The sequence below is a fragment of the Pelmatolapia mariae genome, linkage group LG15, assembly GCF_036321145.2.
Source record: "Pelmatolapia mariae isolate MD_Pm_ZW linkage group LG15, Pm_UMD_F_2, whole genome shotgun sequence".
NCBI lineage: Eukaryota > Metazoa > Chordata > Actinopteri > Cichliformes > Cichlidae > Pelmatolapia > Pelmatolapia mariae.
Window position 1 is genome coordinate 33,880,529 of NC_086240.1, and position 22,734 is coordinate 33,903,262.

Sequence of the window (22,734 nt, forward strand, 5' to 3'; positions counted from 1 at the left end):
CTAAAGTTGCTTTTTCATTTGCATATATCCTTTTTTCTCTTTATACAGAGAAGTGGATAAAAGCATTTTTGTGAAAACTTATACCAAATGTGGTAAAAGGTTTCAAAGCTAGACCTATCTCAAAGACTGTCATAGGACTTCCATGGTAAATGTTTGATGACCTGGAAGTCTTAGAAAGATGCTTTAATCACAGCTAATAGCAGTTCTGGTCTCATATATACTGTCCGATTAACGCAGGGCTACACACTTCACTTACCTCATATGCAAACCGCCTCACCTTCATCTGAATCAGAATTCAGATTTTCTGTTCCTGTGACCTGAAGTTCTCAGTCTGTGGTAAACAGAGCATGAATCATGCTTCTTGGCTGTTAGCATTTCAGTGAAAGATAAAACCTTGGTTGTGGTGTTATGTTTAAAGATAAAACCTTGTGTAGTCTCTGTCGCCACATTTTTAACCACTATTTCATTACTTACATTTCCCGTGAGTGCAAAGACATGACAAGTCCCCTCTCTGGTGAAGGTATTTTGCTTATGGTTCATTCACTTAGATGCTTAACTTTCATCATGCAGCACGTTACATGTGGATGGTTTTACACTGACAGCCTGTTTTCACATCCATCTACTGAAGATTTGAAGTTTCCGGGATCACCCTGAATCCAGTTTAATCCATGAAAATGTAAGTTGATTTTGGGGCAGCACTGTTGCCTTACAGCAAGAAGGTCCTGAGTTTAGGTCCACCATCAGGCCGGGGTCTTTCTGTGCAGAGTTTGCATGTCCTTCCCATGTTTGCGTGGGTTCTCTCCGGGTACTCCGGCTTCCTCCAACAGCCCAAAGACATGCAGATAGTGGGGATAGGTTAATTGGAAACTAAATTGCCCATAGGTGTGAACGTGAGTGTGAATGGTTGTCTGTGTCTATGTGTTAGCCCTGCAACAGACTGGCGACCTGTCCATGGTGTACCCTGCCTCTCGCCCCAAGATAGGCTGCAGCCCCCCGCGACCCTGAAAAGGATAAGCGGCAGAGGATGGATGTAAGATGATTTTGTGACAAGCTAACAGCTAACAGCTCGTCAAAAAGAAGAATGGATTTTACTGAGTGGGTCTTGCTAAAAGCTGTTATTTTGGTTCGAAAAGTTGCTGCAGTTTAAAATATTTAAGCTGATTAACTGAACTTTTAAACCATTTAATTATTACTGTTAGCTTTCTAGTGTCAACGTGCTATTTGTGATTAAAAAGGCATCATATTCAGTCAGTCTTATTTATGATTGAAACCAGAGTCTGTCCAGTTCCTGAATTCAGAGAAAATGGAAAGCATCAACATACTTTTTACAATAACAGGATGACTTTGTACTCTAGTAAGTGGCAGAGGTCAGTGAGATTATTAAATGCCATGTTTGCCAGTCTGCCCAGCAAATCTGGCTGCTAGCTTACACAGGCTGTAAACAGACCTTACTTAGCAAGTTGAGCTATCTGATGTCTCCCCGTCACCAGAGCTGCTTGTTTGTGCACGAGACTTTGACACCGGATCCAACAAATAATATTCACAAACAGCTTAAACTGGAATCAGTTTATTTTTGGACATCTCAGTAGTCGCATATGGAAGGAACCAAAAATAACTGGACAGGAAAACACTGCTCTTTCCATTACACCATCTGCTGAGGAGGTTTTCTTTGGTGTCCTTATTTGTGTCTGTACTGTGGCTCACTAAATCAACTGCTCATCAACTGGAACAGTAATAGAAAAGATTTCAGTGAAATTTAAGGTCAAAAGTCAGAAGTGGTATGTGACAAATTAAGTACACACCATCAGCCAATAGAGACACTTTTAGTAGAAATAAGCATGTGCATCACTTTATCAGTGTCTTCCATTGTTGTGGAGAAATTTTGGCCCACCGTTTTGCTTTTAAGACCAGGTTTTATGTTGGCATTTATTGGATAGTGGATCAGTGAAAGTTTGGAGAGATGAAAGAGCAAAGTGCTGCAGATCAGACTCAAACACAGGCCACTACACTCCAGCCGTGTGGCATGTGGTCACCTATTCACCCACTGAGCTAAAGCGCTGCCCCTGGCCCATTCTTCTTTAGAACGTTGCTTCACTTCATTGTGGTGTGTGGGCATCTTTTAATCACAGCTCTCTTGCAGGTCCTGGTACAGCATTTCAATCAAATTGCAGTCTGGACTTTGGCCGGGCCATTACAGCATCTTCATTCTTTTCTTTTCCACCCATTCTGCTGAAGATTTGCTGCTGTCCTGTTGCCTGAGCTACGGGCCAAGCTTTAGCTGTCAAACCTCACAAAAGAAGACTCCACTCTCCCCTTTGGTTTTGTCTGTTCAAAGGACATTGTTCCATAAGTCTTGTGGTTTATTCAGATATAATTCTGCAAACCTACGCTGTGATGCCATGGTCTTTTTAGAGAGAAGAGGCTTTCTCTGGGGAACCGTTACAAATAATCTTTTTCTAATTGTACTGCCATGAACTTTAACATTTAACATGCAGGCCTATAGATTTTGTTCTTTTGTGAATAATCTTTCTCACTGTACAATCAGACAGCCCTCTAGGAGACAGAGTGAGAAAAACTCCCTTTGCATTTGATTAGCAGCACAGATGCTATCACACTTCCTATGGAAGCAGTAAAGGTGTAATTAGTTTTTCACCCACTGCTTCTACTTTTAACATCAGCGATTTTATTTTAATTTTGCAAAGAGACATTTTTATTATTGTTCTTATGTTTTGTATAAACCTTTTTCAGTATGACTATAACTATGCATGCACATCTATGGCATGAGATCCGTCCACTGGCTTTTCAACTCAGTTCTCTAAGCCGTTGCTTTGTGTCATATCTCACTGGTGGCAGTCTTTAATCCTTTTGGCCAGCAGCCTGACGAAGAGAACATTGTTCAGTGTCTCAGTATTTACATCTCCAGTGTTGTCTGGGTGAACAAACCCTTGCAGCTCAGTCGAGTTTTGCTGAGGAATGTCAGCAGCTGGCATTAAAACTCAGATCCAGCTTCCATTTTCTTGACCCTGACCACTATTTTAGCCTCAAATATATTTTTTGTCTCATATGACAGTCTAAAGATGTTGTTGATACCTCGGTGTGATTTAATTTATTCAGAGTGCAGTCCTTGCTTTTATGTTACACAGGACACTTCTAGCATCACTTCTCATGACAGTTTTACACCGTCTTTGCTTTTTCTGCTTCCCACACAACACACGCTAACCCCAGAGCTTGTACTGATTGTTTGTTATGTAAAATATCACCAGAAGCGAGCATTAGTATTTATAGCTGTGCAGACAGCACATAATCTTTCCTTAGACTACACAAACATCTGCAGAAGGGGAATTGGAGGAGAAGAGGAAGAGAAGTTGTGAAAAGAAGGATAGAAAAAGAGGGGGGGAAAGTCAGAGGGAGGTGGGGGAGGAAGTAGACCAAAATAGGAAGGGAAGAAAAACAGGGGAGTCAATGTGATAAAGAGATAAAGGAGGAGGAGAGGCAGGAGCAGAGAATGGGACGGGGGCAGGAACCGGTCTAAACCAGCGTGGTCTGACTCTTAGGGCTACATTCCCCTCCCTCCCTCTCTCCTCCACCCTCCTCCTCATCTTTCTTCTGACTCAGACTGGCTGAACTTTTTCTTTTAGCGCTCCGTCATGTGCTTGTTGTCACCGGGAACAATTTGGATACACATTTCTCAGAAGTGTAAGGGGATCCACGGCCGAGTGAGGGCAGGGGTGGCGATCGCAGGACGATCCCAGTCAGAGTGACAGGCAGGTGTTTCCCAACACGTTACATAAGAAAGAGGGAGGGGTTCATAAGGAGAAAAATGGGGTGTATTGATTATCATCCAGACATGCATGGGATTGTTGAACCTCCACACATTCCTCTGGTGGGACAGTGTGTGCCTTTGCATTTGTTTTACTGTACATGTTGTTTGTTCAGAGTTTCCATTAAAAAAAAACATGCATGTACCGATGAAGCATTTTGACAACACAAAAATATATATTTCTTGGAATATGAACAGTTATTTCAGGAAATTCGGCATTAGAAGGTTATAAAGCTCATAGCATATACTACACTAAATAAATATATATTTATTAATCCTAATGGGGACATGAATTAGCCAAAGAAGACTGAGGTGAAAGGTGACAGTCCTGGAAGCTGCTTTAGCCAGTTGTTTGTGCCCCGGGGTCTCATGATACTATCATTCGGTCTTGTTTTCGAATAAGTGGGAGCTGTTCTGAAACCTCGATATGGAGCGAGTGGGGGGCAGTGAGGTCAGAGGCAGCGTCTCAGTCTCTGGGACAAATTCTGTCTGATGGAACCTGGCTGTCAGTCACTGAGCTCATGAGAAACAACGCTGTTCCTGGATTCAGTTGCCAGGTCCTAAACATACTTCACTGACCTCTGGCTTCACTGGAGATTATGCAAAATCTATTAATATATCATGCATCGAATTCCCATCTTCACTCGGCAGAGCAAACGTGGGATCCTTGCATGCTGCGGCCAGTTCGTGGCAGTTTGCTTCGGTTACACAAACGCTGTAAACAAGATCTCACAAGCACTTACGTAAAATGGAAGAATGTATTTTAAAAATAGTTGCTTAACTAAGTTACAAGAAGCATTCTCAGCAGAATGTAGTCATGAATTCATTATGTATAAAGGACCCCGGGGACCAGTTGCGTGACATTAAGTAGATGCATCGATCCATAAGTAGTGGACTGTTTCAACGACTTAATGCCGAGGTAGTGATGTCCAGCTGCTGACGAGGGCCCCTGACTTGATCCTGTTTGTGGGATTCCAGTCCACTGGGGTAGATGCTCTCAGCGAGGAGGCCCTGCTAGAGGTCAGACTACTCACCTCTGGCCTCGAGCGATAGCTTTGCCAGGAGCTCTCCTGCATGCAGAGCAGTAATCAGTCAGTTCTAGTGTGAAATAGTAATCTCTCTGTGCTGACTCTCAAGCTTTAGAACTCGTGACCAAAGGCAGCTGTAAAGTGAAGGAGAAGCCTGGAGCTACTGCCTTTGTCTCTTCTCTTTTCTCGAGCTTACTCCAGTTTTTGCATGGTATTTTCTGCACCGGGAGGATGTGATTTTGTCATGTGGCTTCCACTCAGTCCACGCAGTGGTCACCGAATACTTATAAACTCATAGAAAGCACATCATATGTAGCTTGCCATCACCAGTGTGTGAATGTGAGTGTGAATGGGTGAATGACTGAATGTAGTGTAAAGCGCTTTGGGGTCCATAGGGACTAAGTAAAGCGCTATACAGATACAGGCCATTTACCATCATATGTTTTCTACCTGGAGGTGTAAACAGACCTAATTGTGTCCAAGCACACAGCCACATGTGTGGATATTATTTTTCCAGGTTTTCTCTCCACGAGTCCTTCTCTGGTTGTTCTTGCAGAATTCCTACAAACATGAAAGGCATGGAAATTGTTGCAGAGGGGTATGACATTTTTATTGGTCCTAATCTATCAAATTGTGATAATATGAAGATATTTTTTGTGATACCCCTGTTATCTGCTTCTGTCAGTCAACCAGCCCAATGGCACTTTTGATTTGGAGGCTGCAAAGCTGAGGTCACTTCAGATTGTCAACTGATGGTCTATTTTGTTTTTAATCAAAATGCCACAAGGGTTAGAGTCTATATAAACTCACTGTTACACAGTAGCTGAATACGTCCAGAGTGAGACTTCAGTAAGACTTTTGTTTGTGAAAGTTGCTTTTGCAAAACCCCAAAATGACTGTGTGACACATACGAGAATCAAAAAACCATCCAACTCTTACATCCTTCAGCTTTCAAGTGTCAAACTTCAGTGAAGAAATAGTGATTAAAAACAAATCCTGGATCTCCAAATCCTTCACCGCCTCACTGATTAGAAGAATATGCTCTATAATCCAAGTAAAGCATAGTTAAGTAAAACAGCTCCATTTGCCACAGCTGGAAATCAGTACCACCTGGACAGAGGCGAGACGGCCCCACTTAGTTTTTCCATTGCTCAACACTCCAGCTGGATTTTATTTATTACTCTGGAAATGCCTTTCTTGTGATAATCAATGTCTATATATAGATGTGCGTATAGAAAGTGTTGCATTTTCTTGCAATCTGTGTTTGCATCTGCCTCATAGTAATAGCTGCTTGAACAACACAACTTTGCCTTCCTATACAATAGGAGGTCAAAAATCTCCTTAACCAACAGCTTTTAAGTTGGCCTCAGGTGAAACATGACCTGTGGACCTCTCAGGTGTGCAATTCAGAATAAACCAGGCCTCTATACTGTGATCATTTTCCTGCCCATAAAACCAAGTGTCCCGCTAAGACAGACACACAAATGTTGTAACCAGTGCACAGTCAGAATGTGATAATCACATCTCTTACCATCGCAGATGCAAACATGTGCACAGGAATGTGAATGGAAGCAGCTGAGCCTGTTGTTGCCCCTTGAAGAGCAGCAGTAAGCGTGGCTGTTCAGGGAGATGTTTCAGTAACACAGCTGTGCAAACGACCCTTCTCTCGCTCAGTTCATTATATCCCAGCAAGTGCTCTAGTAAAACATAAATATTGTCCACGTTACTACTGTGTAACGTTTTTGTGAGCCCTCTGATTCAGCCTCTAGCGTAGGCCCATTGCGCACACCTGAGAAACGGTTTGTGATGAAACGAGAACAGCACACCGGGGGTGAAGCTGTATTTAAAGCTGTGGTGAAAACATAGTGATCATCTTCTTCATCTGTTCCTGCATGTGCCCACAGTGTGTTGCTTGAAGCCACTTTCCATATGACACAGCTAAATATCTGAGCCTTCATTCTTCATAGAGGGAGGGGTGATTGCTGTTGCATTCTTTCTCTGCATTCAGATAGCTGTACCACATGCCAAAGGGCACTCCATGCCAAAGCCCCCAGATCTGCAAAGGGCAGTCAAGGCGCTAAAATGCCCCCCCCCCCATGAGCCACCTCCCCACCCCAAATCCATCCGCTAACCTCGCAACCTCGCTGTGGTGCTTGGCCAGTGAGAAGCAGCGCAAACCGGCATGAGCCAGTGCTGAGAGCTCTGTCGCCCCCGCGCCCCGCCCCCCACCCCTGCGCCTTCCTTGAACTTCTTCCTCCCATATGTGCACGCACACAAGGTTACTGTGCTTATGAGGACTTGGCGTTGTCTGTTTTTCACCCTCAATATAACATCGCTCTCTGAACACAGATGGATTACATTTGCTAAAAGAACACTTTTGTTTCACTGCCAATGCTTTGACTAGACCGACTTCATTCTTGTCTTAAATGTGTCTGACACTTAACCTGATATAAACAAAAATTTAAAAAGCATTTACCCCCACCCCCGCATGCCTAACCTAAACATTGTAATTACATTCCTAAATATGAGTCTGAACTTAATATTAGGAAACAATATTCTAGTAAAAATGTCTCGGTCTAGCAATCAAGAAGAGAAAAACAGTCACATTTTGCGCACACACTGCAAAACACACTTCCTCTTCTGTCCACCAAAACACTCTGACTGTTTTCAGCTGCATATGTTGATTGGCAGAAAATACGATTAACTCTTAGTGACTGCTGTTACGACTGGCTGAAAGTGAAGCTTATCACACATGGTTTTCCTGTATAGATGCCAAAAACCTTACACCCATAAAGTTACATATGTCTTTTTTCCTGTTACTGAACCACAGTTGCAGTATGGTTGGTCGGTGCTGCGTGTGCCATCTGTGCAAGGCTGGTGAATACAATGGGATCAGTTCACTGGAGTAAAAATTATTTCATGCCATGAGAATTTGTTACTGTTTGAGAAAAACACCCTTTTAGCCAGAGTGGTCCAAGCTGGCAAAGGCATTTTCCTGTTGTTGAGAAGCTGGGAGATATTTTTGTAAGCCAACTTCCAATAAAAGTTTTTATTTTCTTGACCCATTTTCTTGAGCTTTATAGGTAAATGTGACAAATACTCCTGCACTAATACAGCACAAAAAATATAAAAAAATTAACATATATTGTGTAGGTCTCCCTCCTTTGACTTACTGTATACAAAAGCAAAAAGGGATGTAACCACTGTGACATCACCCATTGATTTGAGGGCCATTTAAAAGCCACAAGTTTTACTTTCGTCTTTCTTTTTAGGCCGGATGTGAGCATGCTTGTGTTAAATGTGACGATTACCTTGATTTTGTGAAAACAGTGAAAACAAACATTCACAAACTCAGAGATTGTGAACTGTTTAACATATAAACAGTGGTAAGAAAGTTATTTTTTAAATAATCCCCTCATTTATTCTAGCTCGATTTGAACTAGATCTGTGTTTGTACAAAAAAGAAAAAGCTGAGGTAACTAATGGAATTTTTTGCCATTAACAAATAGTAACCCTTTTTGACCAACATTACCAGAGCAGTTATTAAGAAACTCAACATGACCCAGTCACTTGAGCAAGTTTCCACCATAAACTAATTCTGTTGTGACTTTTTTTTTTTAGCTGGACTGGGTAGTCTCACCCCGAGTGCTTTGCTTGTTGTGCCCGCAAGTGTATTACCCCAATAATCTAATTCATGGCAGGGCTGCTTTTTTGTCATTTACCTAAGACACAGCTTTTGCACCACCTCCGCATTCTTCCAGCACGTTAAATCCAATCATATCAGACCGATATTTGACAATAGAGATGACAAACGGTCACCAAATATACAGACAGCAAATAGTTTCTTGACAGGGAACAGGCAAATACAAGGTAGCAGAGAAAGCACAGAGCAGAAGTCAGCAGTTTTTATGCATTCTGCTGTGCAGGGAAGAGGAGAGGTTCCTGTCAAACACATGAGGTGATCTGTCACATGCTCAGAGCTGAGCAGGAAACAACGTCTCTCTGCTCACCATACACCTCATGTATCATGGTAAGTTTGGGTCTTCAGTGTCTGGGGTATACGTGCAGCTGATTTTATCTGCATGACACCTGCGTGACACACAGACAGCAAGCTGGTGGATAAAAAGACTTTCAAGTCGAGCTCAGTTCAAGAGGTTACATATCCATACGAAGCTGTTTAGCCAGCACTAGCTTCTGTTAGAGTAGCTTAAATATTTATTTCACTCAGTAAAACTGTGAAAGATACTTGGCTCAACAATTTTCTAATAATCTACTAATCTTCTAATTTCTAATAAACCGTAAGTAGATAGACAAGAGATAGATAGATACCCACTGAGATAGATAGAGAGGCAAATCTAAACGCAAAGTCTTTCTGGAATATTATCTGGAAGCAAACTAAAATCCAAAATGCACTTGTGTAATAGAACTTCTTATCATTATTTACTATTATCATTACTATTATCATTACTTACTTACTATCTTATGTACTTACATACATACATACATACATACATACATGCTGTAGATTTAGCCCACTTAAATTTTGGCCCACTTAAATGTGACCTCTCCCCCAGTGACATAGCAGCGTTCTGTCCAGGGACATAAACAAACCGTGCCCCCTCACCTGGATTCCCTCCTGCTACCAAATATATTTTATAACAGAGACGGTTCCTTGTCTGAGACAGAGGTTGTAAACCTCTCTCCTTTCCGGGTGGATTCTGTGTGTTTTCTTAGTGTTTATGTCTGTGTGTTTACCAAATACATGCAGGCTGGTTATTCGGGTCCCTCCTGTTATTGTCTTTGACCTAGTGATGGGTTCAAATGCTCCCTGAGACACTCCACTGAGTCCTTTATGTAATGAGATTTCTTTGTGAACTATGAAGTGGTATGAAGCACAAATTTGGTTTTAGTTTTTATGGTGAAAAATACAAAGAGATTTTCCTATAGTGTCGTGTCCACACTGATCCAAAGAATCTTATTAGTGAGTGTGGTGAGAAGACATATCAAACATACATTGCTGTGAAAAAGTATTTGCCCCTTTCCTTTCTTGTTTTTTATTTAATTAATTTGTCACATATTGACACATTTGACATATTTTTAATTCAATTTTATTTATACAGCGCCAAATCACAACAACAGAATTGTAAGGTAGACAATATACATACAGAGAAAAACCCAACAATCAAATGACCCCCTATGAGCAAGCACTTTGGTGACAGGTGGGAAGGAAAAACTCCCTTTTAACAGGAAGAACCTCCAGCAGAACCAGGCTCAGGGAGGGGCGGCCATCTGCTGTGACCGGTTGGGGAGAGAGAAGGACGACAGGATATATCAGATCATTAAACAAATGTTAGTATTAGATAAATATGGTAAATGGCCTGTATTTGTATAGCGTTTTACTTAGTCCCTAGGGACCCCAAAGCGCTTTACACTACATTCAGTCATCCACCCATTCACACACACATTCACACACTGGTGATGGCAAGCTACATTGTAGCCACAGCTGCCCTGGGGCGCACTGACAGAGGTAACCAAACAATGATAACCCAAGTAAATACAAATTGCAGCTTTTAAATGCTGATTTAACCTATTAAGGGACAAAGTTATCCAAACCTACCTGGCACTGTGTGAAAAAGAAATCCCCCCCACCCCCCCTAAACGTAATACCTGGTTGTGCCACCCTTGGCAGCAAGAACTGCAGGCAAGCCGTCACCGAGTGTTTTACATCACTGTGGAGAAATTTGGGCCACTATTCTCTGAGGAATTGTTTTAATTCTGCCACACTGGATGATTTTTCGACCACAACTGGGCTGTTTAAGTTCATGTCAAAGACTTTGACTAGACCACTCCAAAAACCTTATTTGTTTTATTTTTATATTTTCCATTCCAAGGTGGAGATGTTGATGTGCTTGAGCTCCAGGACACAAACTGGTCTCACATTCTTCTTTAGGATTTTCTGGTGGAGAGCAGAATTCATGGCTCCAACAATTTTATCAGGTCGTCCAGGTCCGGAGGCAGCAAAGCAACCAAACACCAACACACAACCACCGCCATGTTTGACTGTTAGCATGATGTAGCAGGACTGAGACCTTGATTCTGACTGAGGCAGGTGAGGCCTGTTGTTCTGGGTTCTTTTCTAACCTGATGAGTCTGCAGACAAGTTATTTAAGTGATTTCTTAATTGTTTTGGTTTAGATTGATGTTTTACTTTTGATTTCAACATTTTGAATGGTTCCCCAGGGAACCATCAATCATGTTTGGCAGGAAATCATTAAAATGCTGAAAAGGCAGCAATCCAGTATCTTATTGGCTGAACTTTGGATCATTAATCACAATCATTAATTATTTTTTTAAATATTTATTATTATATATATTGGTTATTAGACATTAGTGTGTTTTATTAACAGCGAAAATGCACACAGAAAGCTTTTTGAGAATGTATATGGTATGCTCACATATGCCATAAGGGTGTGTTTGTTATAAGTAGGCTAACTTTGTATTCGTGGTTGAAACAGGTTTTTTTTCCCCCTCTGTGTGTTCTGTCTCATCAGGCCATTTAAACTTGTTTGCGGTGTGCCGTTTAAAGGGCCATGTGATGTCACCACAGATAAGACGCTGTAGTGTCGGGGAAATTCTAGCGCTCTCCTGATTGGCTGAGCAGCAACTTGTTTTTTTTAATAAATGCGCTTGACGACAGTGTAGCCAATGAGAGGAGAGTGGGTGAGAACCTGATGTTCCAGCTGTCTGTGTCCTTACACACACACACAAGCAGTTTGTTTTTCACTTCCCCTTTGTTGCTGGTCTGATGCTGAAAGTTATGTTTGCTTCGTGAACCTAAAAGTAAAAGCATGAAATCGTTTACTTGAAACTGCTGCTTTCCCAGATACATTTCTGCGTCTTTAAAGAGCACTAGATTTATACAGGAAGTCACTGAAATGAAATGAATCTACATGCTGACATAATAACACACAATAACATATACGTGCACAGAGGGCTTCTAACGTAAAGTGTTTTTGCTTTTTTTTTGTTGCTAATGTCGAATGAGGTTCTCAGAAAAAGAAGTTCAGAACTCTTTTTGCAAATATTGCATCCAGCAGCAAAGAGGCCAAAGGTCAGCACTGTTTTTGTTGCTCACTGCTGCAAGCGTCACTAGAAGGAATTTCTGATTCATTGCTTCATGTCTTAAGCAGTTAAGATTTGCTAGCCTCTGCAAGATCAACACAGACATTAGTTTTCTTTTGGACTTAACTGTGCATGTAGTATTATAGATGTGCATCGTGTCCAACGGGAGAGCATTGTCAATGCATTCACATTTAAACAAACAACTTTCCATGTGCAAAGTCTAAACAGAAGTGATGGTTAGAATGTAAACAAGCAAAAACAACACACACACACATGCCCAAATACATATACACATACAAGTCAGGGCAAGCAAATACATGCAGGAAGGCATCCCACGCCAAAAGAGAACACTCGCACCCACGTGCCTTGTCACATGGTTTGACACACACATCCTCCACATGTTATTACAATTAAATGTCTACAGCCTCACCGCAGCTGGAGCTGCACACAGGAAGCTGAATGCATGTTTGCGTGTGCAGGCGTGCGTGAATGCATGCATGCATTCATGTGAGTGTGTAGACTGCACGCCTTATATTTGCAAAACATTGGCCTGCTGTTTGTTGTTGCCGTGCTGGTGCAAATTGTTAATTTGACACGTAATTCGTATGCTCATGCACATCTTCTGCTGAAGTAGATTTCTGTGCTTTTATGTCGGAGCACACTTCTGCGTACATCTGCTTTGCTTATGTCGGGAAGTTTGCAAATAATAATAAAAAAAAGAACAGAGACAGAAATTTGTCCATAACGGCTAAAATGTTTGCATAATAGTGCGATCGCAGTAACATCAGAGTTCAACGTGACTCCTCCTCTCCTCCTGAGTGTGAACAAACTGTACTGCACTGTACTTTCAGATCTGATCACAAAGCAGTTGTATTTGTATGTACTGTGCAGTGTTTTGTGTGTGTGTGTGTGTGTGTGTGTGTGTGTGTGTGTGTGTGTGTGTGTGTGTGTGTGTGTGTGTGTGTGTGTGTGTGTGTGTGTGTGTGTGCTGGAGTGTGTATCTTCCAAATTGGGGAAAGGAAATTATTGCTGAGAACAAATATTTATGGTCATACAGATTGAAAGGGAAATAAATGACCGCTTCTTGTTTTTTTAATGCACATTTTATCCATTATTCTTTCACTAATCAGGAAAATATCTTACAGGGATTCATATTTTTTAATATATTTTCTAATCCATGATAAGGTTCTTTAATCATGAATGCCAGTCCTGGTGTTAGCTAGTCAGTAAGGTGGTCTGCAAATTGCTAAGATGCTATCAAATGTCACATTAATCAAAATTCAAAATACAAATTAAAGCATTCGATCTTGTAATATGACCATGACTAGTGGTGTACCTGGATCGGTTTTGTCTCCTCATACGTTTGCACTTTTTGGCTTTTTTTTTTAAATTCTAAACTTTATTATCCTTTATCACATGCTTCATCCTTGTGCATCAGGTGTATCGCTGTTCATTAGAATGTCAAAGTGAAACAGCCTTTTGTTTACAGGATGTTGACTTAATTAATCCATCTCTCTAAAGTTTAGCTGCTGGGTACAGTGTGTTCTCTCTCTGTGTCACAAAGTCTGCCTTCATTCCTCCATCCATCGAGGTCAGCCTGCCTTACTTTTCAGTTGCTAGTTTTCCTGAGTTAGGATCAGATATGACACAATAGGCCTTCTGTGTCCCGGGCATTCTCACACTTCACTGGTTTCAGGAACAGGTAGTCCTTGTCGTCCCTCAGCTAAACTCATATCATCACCTACCAAGTTGGACTACCATCACAAAACAAGATGCAGGCCAACAAAAACATCTAACCCGGTCCTTTATTCTCATTGGTTTTCCTCCATCATCTAGGCCTTTATCTTAATTTCTGCTTCTCTTTTCATGCTTTTGAGTCTTCCACCACTATTATCTCAACATGTATTTGCCTTTGTAGTCAATTGCAATGTTGCGTCACCAAAAACATCTTTAAAGTGTTAAAAAAACACACATTTTACAAACAGATCAAATGTTTAAACTAATAAATGTATCAGTTAAAAGAAAAAATGGAACCAAATGTTTAAAAAAAAATCTTTTTACAAAATAATAATGTGTTAGTCCCAGTAGGGAAACTACTCCTCTGCATTTAACCCATTCACCCAGTGAAGCCACCAATGCAGCGGGGAGCAGTGTGTAGGGACGGTACCTTGCTCAGGGGTACCTCAGGGTAGCCGTTCAGTGGAGTCAAACCCCCGACCTTCTGATCATGGGGCAATCACTCTACCTACTGAGCTATCCCTGCCAACAGTCTGCAAAAATCTGAGGAAACCTGAATGTTCTTTGTTATATTTTTCATTTTTATGATGCTTCAACTGTTTGCAGAAGGTGAAAGGTCTGAGCAGGTCAGTTCAGTCCATTTTAAATTAGCTTTGACCCAGAAGAGATGACAGTGTTTTTGCATCATGTTTAATTATTTCTTCTTGTCGCACGATAGAGCTTTAACCTGCATTTTTGGATGGCATGGTGAACTATGTTCATGGACAATGAATGTGTTCATGAGGCCCCGGAGGTTACGGGCATCAGCTGTGGATTTTAGCCTCCAGATTCTCTGAACATTTTAATGATATTATGTGGTGTAGATGATGAGATGTTTAACATCTTTGCAATTTTACTTTGACAAGCATTATTCTGAACATTTTCCACAGTTTGTAGTAAGTTCATCTTAAATGCTCTTTTTTTCACACAATGCAGCCAATTAACCTAATTAGTTGTAAATTTTCCCTTAACTTTTCCAGGATTTTCTTGCCACAGTCCCAACTCTTTCGACACGCGTTTTTTAATGTTTTTATGTTCTATTGTGATTAAAATATGGCTTTATGAGATTTCATTCTGTTTTTATTTATATTTTTCACAACACTACTTTTTCCAAATGGGGTTGTACATAATCCACAGTAGCTGATTTCCAGTGTTTTCAATGTTTCAGTGTCATTCTAATGTTCGAAACACTCACGTGGACTTTTAATGGTCATCTTCTCAGTGTTGTGTGTTTATGTGACCTGGACGAGGGATTAAAACAGCTGAGTGACCTTCAGACGCTCCAGCTGGGTATTTGGCAGCAGTAGGAGAGAGGAACAGAGAGGAGAAGGAGGAGACAATGGGGTCTCCCATGGGGTTCTGGTGGGTGGATGTCAGGGGTACATCGGGGTGGAATTTGCTTTCCCAGTTCTGTTTCCACAAAACATTCCCCACTGAGTTTCTCCTTTCCAGAGGGAAAGATCCAGATTGCCAAGCTCACAGTTGTGCTATGGTGTTATTTTACAGGGATTTTTAAGTATAGGAAGAGGTACACACAACTGATGAACCTCTGCAGTCAGCTGATGCAGCGTGACAGTAATACCTGTTGTCTGGCTGAAGTTAAAGGGGAACTCCATTTAACAGTAGTTATGTAGTTGCCAAACTGCTTCCAGAATTATCGGGAAAATCCTTCGTGCTCTGTATCTCTAACACTGATTTCTCACTGCTGTCAGACTTTGGTTTCTTTTTCAGTTTAAACTTCCCATCATGCAAAAGTCCATCAGTGTCTTTTTAAAGGAATAATGAACATCACAGGGTGCCAGGCAGATAAGGAAGGAAAACTCTGAGTAACCTAAAAACTATTCTATGCACGCAGTATTAATTCCTATCAACAATACGGGGAAAGCCTGGGACTAAATGATAGATAACAGGTAATAATGCATTACTGGTAACGCGCATGCAAACGGGAGACTGAAATAGCCTAACCTTCTGTTTAAGTGTCATGTTGAAGGTGTTATCGTTTAGGGACATTCAAAATCAAACTAACTGCTAGTAAGGGAAACAGTGTTCGAACAGACAGCATGGCACCAGGTGCCAAGTGTCCCTTTATTAACACATAAGTAACACCTGTTCAAAAGCTCTTTAAAGCAAATATCTAATCGCCCAATCACATGGCAGGTGCAGTTAGGCATGTAGACATGGTCAGGACTGAGTGCTGAGGTTCAAACTGAGTATCAGAATGGGGATAAAAGGTGATTCAAGAGACTTTGAACATGGCATGTTTCATAGATGGGTTGGTCTGATTATTTCAGAAACTGCTGATCTAGTGAGATTCTTACCCACACAACTCTTTGTATGGTTTACAGAGAATGATCGCACAGCAGAAACTCAAATAACCACTTTTTACAACCAGCGTGTGCAGAAGAGCATCTCTGAATGTACGTCATTTAAAACATTGAAGCAGATTGGCTACAGCAGCAGAAGACCACACAGGGTGATGCCTCAGTCAGCTAACAGAGTGACCTCTGCACTCTATCTGTCATTTTACATCAAATTATTAATCAAGAAAATACCTCAATAATATAAGTTACATTTACGGTGTGGTGGGAAAAGCAAGTCTTCTTTAACACTATTTAAAAAGGTTCACAACTAACGAAGGCGGGATAAATGTTTTTATCCTTTACAAAGTAAGAATTGTAATCGTAAGAAAGCAACAAAACTGTGTCACTGGGTTCAAATTAACTCAGCTAAGAAGAATGTGTTGTTGACTGTTTGACGGGAAGCTGACAGACTGTCTGACCGGTTTGAAAGAAGAAGACATCAACGATTAGAGACAGAGATATACTGAAATACAGCCGTGACAGCCTCCCTCTTCGCACGTTCACTCCTCCCCTATGAACCACCTCATGTTTTTGTGAAAGACGACTCCCTGCTCACCAACACCTGGGCTTTAAAAGCAGGCGCACTGCCAATAGAAGGAGAAAAACAAACCAGACAGGTTTCAGCTTTCCCTTCGGTGAAAAACAAACGGTGAGAGAAGCGAGTGGGAGGAAGGAACAGAGAAAGAGAGAGAGAGGTGAGGCTGTTTGGCCTCTGTTTCATCCTTGCAAGCTCGCCATATGAGAGATGTTTTACTGCCCTTTGACAAGGGACCAGCAGGATTTCCCCTGAAGTAGCAGTTTACTGTAAGCTTGTGTGTGTGTGTGTGTGTGTGTGGGGGGGGGGGGGGGGGGGGGTGTCTGTTTGTCAGGGTAGACCGCTCCAAGTTCTGTGAAAAAGTAGTGGTCCAATTGGGTGGGAGGTTGTGTACTAGTAGCAAAGACGTCACAATTCCACAAAATCTCATCTATACTCCAAAAGTCTTCTGTGGCAGTCAACGAAATAATGAGCTCAACAGATGCTAGGTGAAAAAAACTAAGCTCTAAAAGCCATAACATTTCATTTGTGTTTGTTTTTTAAAGATCGAATTATTTCAAACAATTACAGCAAAATAATCAAACAAATAAATGAAAAATGGAGAGAATTTTTGTTCTGGGTATTTTTTTTCGCTTGTTTTTCTTCTTCTTTTCTTCTTTTTGTTGTTTTGGTCTTCATAAAAATGCAGCTGCTTCTTTTGGTGCATTAACCACACAGGGTTTTAAAAGAGAAACAGACAACAACAAAATGAATACATCCTCTGTGCCATCACGTGGTCTGAACCTTCTCCATTGGTTTCTTAGAAAACCGGTCTGTGCGTGTCTGTGCAAACCTCTGGCACTGCATCCTCTCCAGGGGGATGAGCGGAATAAAAACACTGCAATCCTGCAATCGTGACATCACTCTCAGCTCAGAGTGTCCAAAGGCATAAATCGAGAAAAGATGTGGAAATGAAGGCAGGTTATTCTTAAACGCAACAGTCTAATTTCAACTTTATAGCTGGGCTACAGTAAAACTCAGGGGTTCATTAACAAAGAGCAAAGAAGGTAGGGCAGCTTATCCAGTGCAGTAGCTGTTGTGCTATATTTCAGTCTGACTGGCAGAAAAGTAATGCTAGTCCTGCTAAAACCAAACAGAAATGGCTGCGTTTAAAGCTCAGCATTTCATTTATGAGACAAACTATCTGTATTAAATATGACCAATGAGGAAGATTTTAAAGTCTCTCTAGCTACATGCCTACAAAGCAGTTCTTAGTCACAGAGAGAGACTGTAAATCTTCATATCACCACTACAGTGGTATCAGATACTGATTTACATCACTGGGTTAAAGTCTAATCATCTGTTAACTGCACTCCTGTTGCAACTCAGTCTCTCAGTGCAATGTTAAGTGGCTAAAGAAATCCTTTTATCAGTTTTTCCAGTTTGATTAGTAGAAGTGCAGACACACATAAATGTTTATCGTCATATCTAGAACACTATTTTATCTCTGCACCTTGGAACAGTTCATCAGCTAACAACTTGAAGTTCAAATGACAATATTAAATAGCCAGCTTACTTACAGCGTGTGGGTGCAAGTGTTAGAGTGGGCAGGAACTAAAAACAGCCCCAAACTGTGTTTGATTTGTAAGGCCAGCTTGACAATAGCAAACCTTATCTCAGAGTTACAGTGATAAAGTGGGTAAACACATCTTGACTGACATGCTTAGACTTCTATTTGGAGTAAATGCATGCCTGCGTTTTTATAATTCAATTCCATCTCATTTACACGGCAGCTACAGTGAACTCAAGGCGCTTTATATTGTAAGGTAAAGACCCTACAGTACAATGAGCAAGCACTTGGCGATAGTGGGAAAGAAAAACTCCCCAATAACAGGAAGGAACTCTGGCAGAATCAGGCTCAGGAAGGAGCAGCCATCTGCAGTGATCGGTTCAGGGTGAGGAGAGGGAGACGGGACGAAAGGCAAACACGACGGAAGCTGTCTTTTCTCATCCATATAAGTCTGCCAGCAGTGCCTTCAGGATCAGAATACTTTATTCAAAGAAATTATGTGGGTTACAGTTCCAGTACAGTCCCGGGCATTGCACAAATCCCTTTACCTCATAGTGCATGTCCTTTTGCAGCACTGCACGAACCAGCTGACCATTATTTATCTCTTATCTCCATGTTATCAGGTTCAGAAGTGTAAAAAGTTTTAGTTTCCCTTTTAATTTGCAAGAACAGCAGCAGTGAAAGGGCTGAATCAGAAGGAGCACTTTGATTACAAGCAGCAAAATTAGAGTGTCTGTCATGTTTATGTAATTTTTTATAATGACTCTGTCTTGATGATTGCTGGTTTTAGGTTTTTTTTAATATATATATTTCACACAATAGTTGCAAGAATTTGTGAAAGTGAAGGAACGGGGGTCAACACTGATAACTGTCCAGTGGTGAAGTTGGCTCCACGTGATAGTTCTCAGATACTGAACCTGATTTCTCCTTAATGGAAAATAAATAGTTACACAGCTCTTCTAACCTTCTCATGCTCTACTCTTATTTTTGCTTTTCCATCCCACATTACTAATGTAAACAGACATACAGTAACATGTCGCAAATTGTTCGTGCGAAGACTGGAAGAATGGTATGAATAACATCATCTGGGATTCATTTTAAGTTTGTTTTTTGCATGGGAAGCGCTCACTAAATCTTTGTGTTGGTATGAGAAATACAACATCAGTCTTGTCATCAGTCTCCTCCATCTCCCGGTGCCAGTGTTTTGATGAACGAGTTATTAAGCAGAATCTCATGTTTGGTTTCGCATCTCGACTGAGGTGTTGTAAATGTGAGATAAATATGCCAGCAGGCTGAGCTATACATATGTGATGCCTTTCAGGAAAAGCAAGCGAATGATAACAGGTCGTGTTGTAGTCATGACCTTTAATCTATTGATTCGCGCTGCTGGACACTAAGTTTTCCCATGTTTGTGAACAAGAATTTCCCAACTTTATATCTTGTCCCTGAACGTGACTTCTCTTCACTCTGCTGTGCTGATTAAGACATGGGACAAAGTCAGTATTTGGTGGTTGGAGGAGTGATGGAGGAGTAAGTGGGCTGTGTTGATTTAAATCCAGTGACTGAAGTCAAACACATCACAGATTTTTACATGTCATTTTTATTATTTTTAACGTACGTTATCAATTACAAACATGTCACTTTGCTAGGTTTTGCCATTTGTGCTATTTGTTGACAGTTAGGCACACAGTATGAAAGGTGGACACAGTTACTGTGACGTCACTCGTTGATTTGTAAAGTTCCAGAGGTGAGTGTTTGTGTTGTCATGGTAGCAAAAAAAAAAACAAAAACCCTCATGTGTAATTAGGGGCTAGTCTGCTCATCGGCTAACGACTTGTGATTGATAAGTTGTTAGCCAATGAGCATGCAGTCTCAAATAATAATCTGCCACAAATATCATGTTGAAACATAGGAGGAAATAGATTTATGTCAGGGGTTAAGTCAGAATCCATTTTCCCATAGACTTCTATAGAAGCAGATGTCTCCTTGCAATCTAGTGGCCTTTAGATCCTGTTCAGATAATGTTTAAGGCACTTCCACACTGGCTTCTTTCCAACCCAGAAGCTACATCCATTCTTTATACTGATTGTGTTTAGGCATTAAAAATGAATAGCTTAGAAAGACATCATGATTTGGGTTAAAATATACACGAGTGGCCACATTTTTCAAAACAAAATTAGAAAAATATCACTACTTCTGCTACAAAAACCCCCAAAAAACGCTTGCGATGTTTTATATATTTCCTATTGAAGTGCATTGTTTACAAATTAGTTTCGCTGAGATGAAAAATGTGCTTAGTTTGTGTCCTTGAACACAAGTCAGTTCATGACTGGTCCATGAAGTGCCACGAGATGAAACGCGACACTGACCCACTATTATCTCATCAACGACATGTGGCAATATCAATATTCATTTAGCTCTGTTTCTGGTCTCTTCTAGGGAGTCACAAAAGTATTTCATCTTTTAATGAGTTAAGGACATATTTAATAAATTATTTAATTATGTATTTGGTTTATTCATTTTGGCACTCATGGCCCTCCTTACTCCACCAGCTCTGGCTTGGTTTATCTGGCTTGCTTTGCTTTAAAATGTAAAACAAACCACATACAGTCCACAACAATCAAAGCATTGCTTTGAGCTCATAAAGCTCAGAAATGCTAAAAAGCCCATACTGCTGGGTTTAAGGTATTGTTTGACATCCTCTCAGTTTCAGGGTGCGCATTTCTCAAGTAGCACTTAACACAGCCAAGGCTGAAGGGAGTGTCTTTGGTTTCGAGTGTATTTGTTCATAAGCCAAAGCATAAATCAAATCAAATCAAGTTCAACTCTGATATGGTAGTGCAATCAAAAAAAATCAAAATTATGATTCATCGTCACCCGCTCACTTTTCACTGAAATCCAAACCTCAATTAAAAGTCTCTTTAAGTATTTCTCTGACCTTGAGGAAGTATTAACAGTGCGATATGAAAAGAAATGAAAGACAGCTGGTGATAAGATCAATCTGTCAACGCTGCTTTATAACAAACAAGTTAAAAGAGACGAGGTAAAGTTGCTAAAGCATGGCTTTACTTCCTCTTCAGATGCTGTGGTTTTGGAACAAAACGTACAGCTTTCATCCTCCTAAACTCTTATGTACTGTAGGTGAGAGTGAAAGTCAGCTCGCAGCTCTGTGTTCTGTTCACTAAACCACTAAAAATAGCGCTTGTGGTTTGGAAATGATAAGACACACAGGACATATTTGACTTCAGGCATGAAAAGTAGTAGAGGGCCCTTTTAAATTGTCTGCTTTCTTTATCTGTCTGTGTGTCATCTGTTTAAATTTTGCACATCATTCAACTTTATAGCTTTCCACAGCTGAGATTATAACCTGCAGCCCCAAACAAGGTGGAAAGCATCTGAGATAGCGTAAAATATCTCAAATCCAAGGTCAGTGAAAATAGCTTAATGGATTCTGTGTCCTGCACAGCATGCAGTTATTTAACTAGTGAACACATGCAGCTAAATTAAGCTTCCAGCAAAAAGGTACAAAGGGCAGAACACAGTGACAATAAAATGCTGTGTGGCTTTTAAATAATGTGCACACAGGTGTGATCTTTGTAGCCATAAAAACCTGACACATTTAAACAGCATTACAACTATAGTGGCACACACAGATGTGTCATAACTGAAAACACTTTCTCCATCCAGCAGCACTTCTATCAGGTCACGTTGTCTGCTCCTTTGACCTCCATGAGCTTCAGTGTCACATGACTAAGTTTCTAATGAACAGGATGCAGGAATGGGTTTGCATCCAGTGGGTTTATCTCTTGCTAAAAGAATCAAGTTTTTTAGCTCCTCTTAGTTATACTTTTACATGTTTCCTCATAACCTCTGTCTTCTAGATACTTGTACAGTACTTGCATTTCATGCCTAACCCCTCTGCAGATTGGTTCCAGTGGTAATGGTTTGCACATTTTTGTGCTGCATGAGTGTTTAAGGAAGAGGGTGAGTTGGCTGGTGGGCGTACAAAACCGGACATAGACACACTGTTTGTGGTTCGATTACAGCAGCAAAAGCACTAAAGTAAACGTTAGAGAAAGTTTATAGTTACTTATTACTGTTTATGTGCTTAAATATTTGACCAATGGTGTTTCTCTAACCTCAGCCTTGAGTTAAACATAACCATCCATCCATTTACTTATCTGCTTATCCAGTTGAAGGTCGTAGGGTGCCTGGAGTCAACCCAGCTGTCATAGTGGATACACCCTGGACAGGTCACCAGTCTATCGTTAACATAGAGACAGAAAAGCATTCACACTCACACCTAAAGCCAGTTTAGAATCTCCTCTTAATCTCACAAGGTCAGGTTAAACATGACAATAAAAATGCTAATCACACTTTGTTGCTACAAGCAACTAGATCAAATTAATGGCATTGTGTTATCGGTCAACAATTGTGGAAGCAAAAGAAGCACTTATGTGCATGTGGCTTTTTTTTTACTTTGTAACTTGAAAATTTACACTCACTTAGATTTATTTTATCATACAGATGAAATGAACTTCATT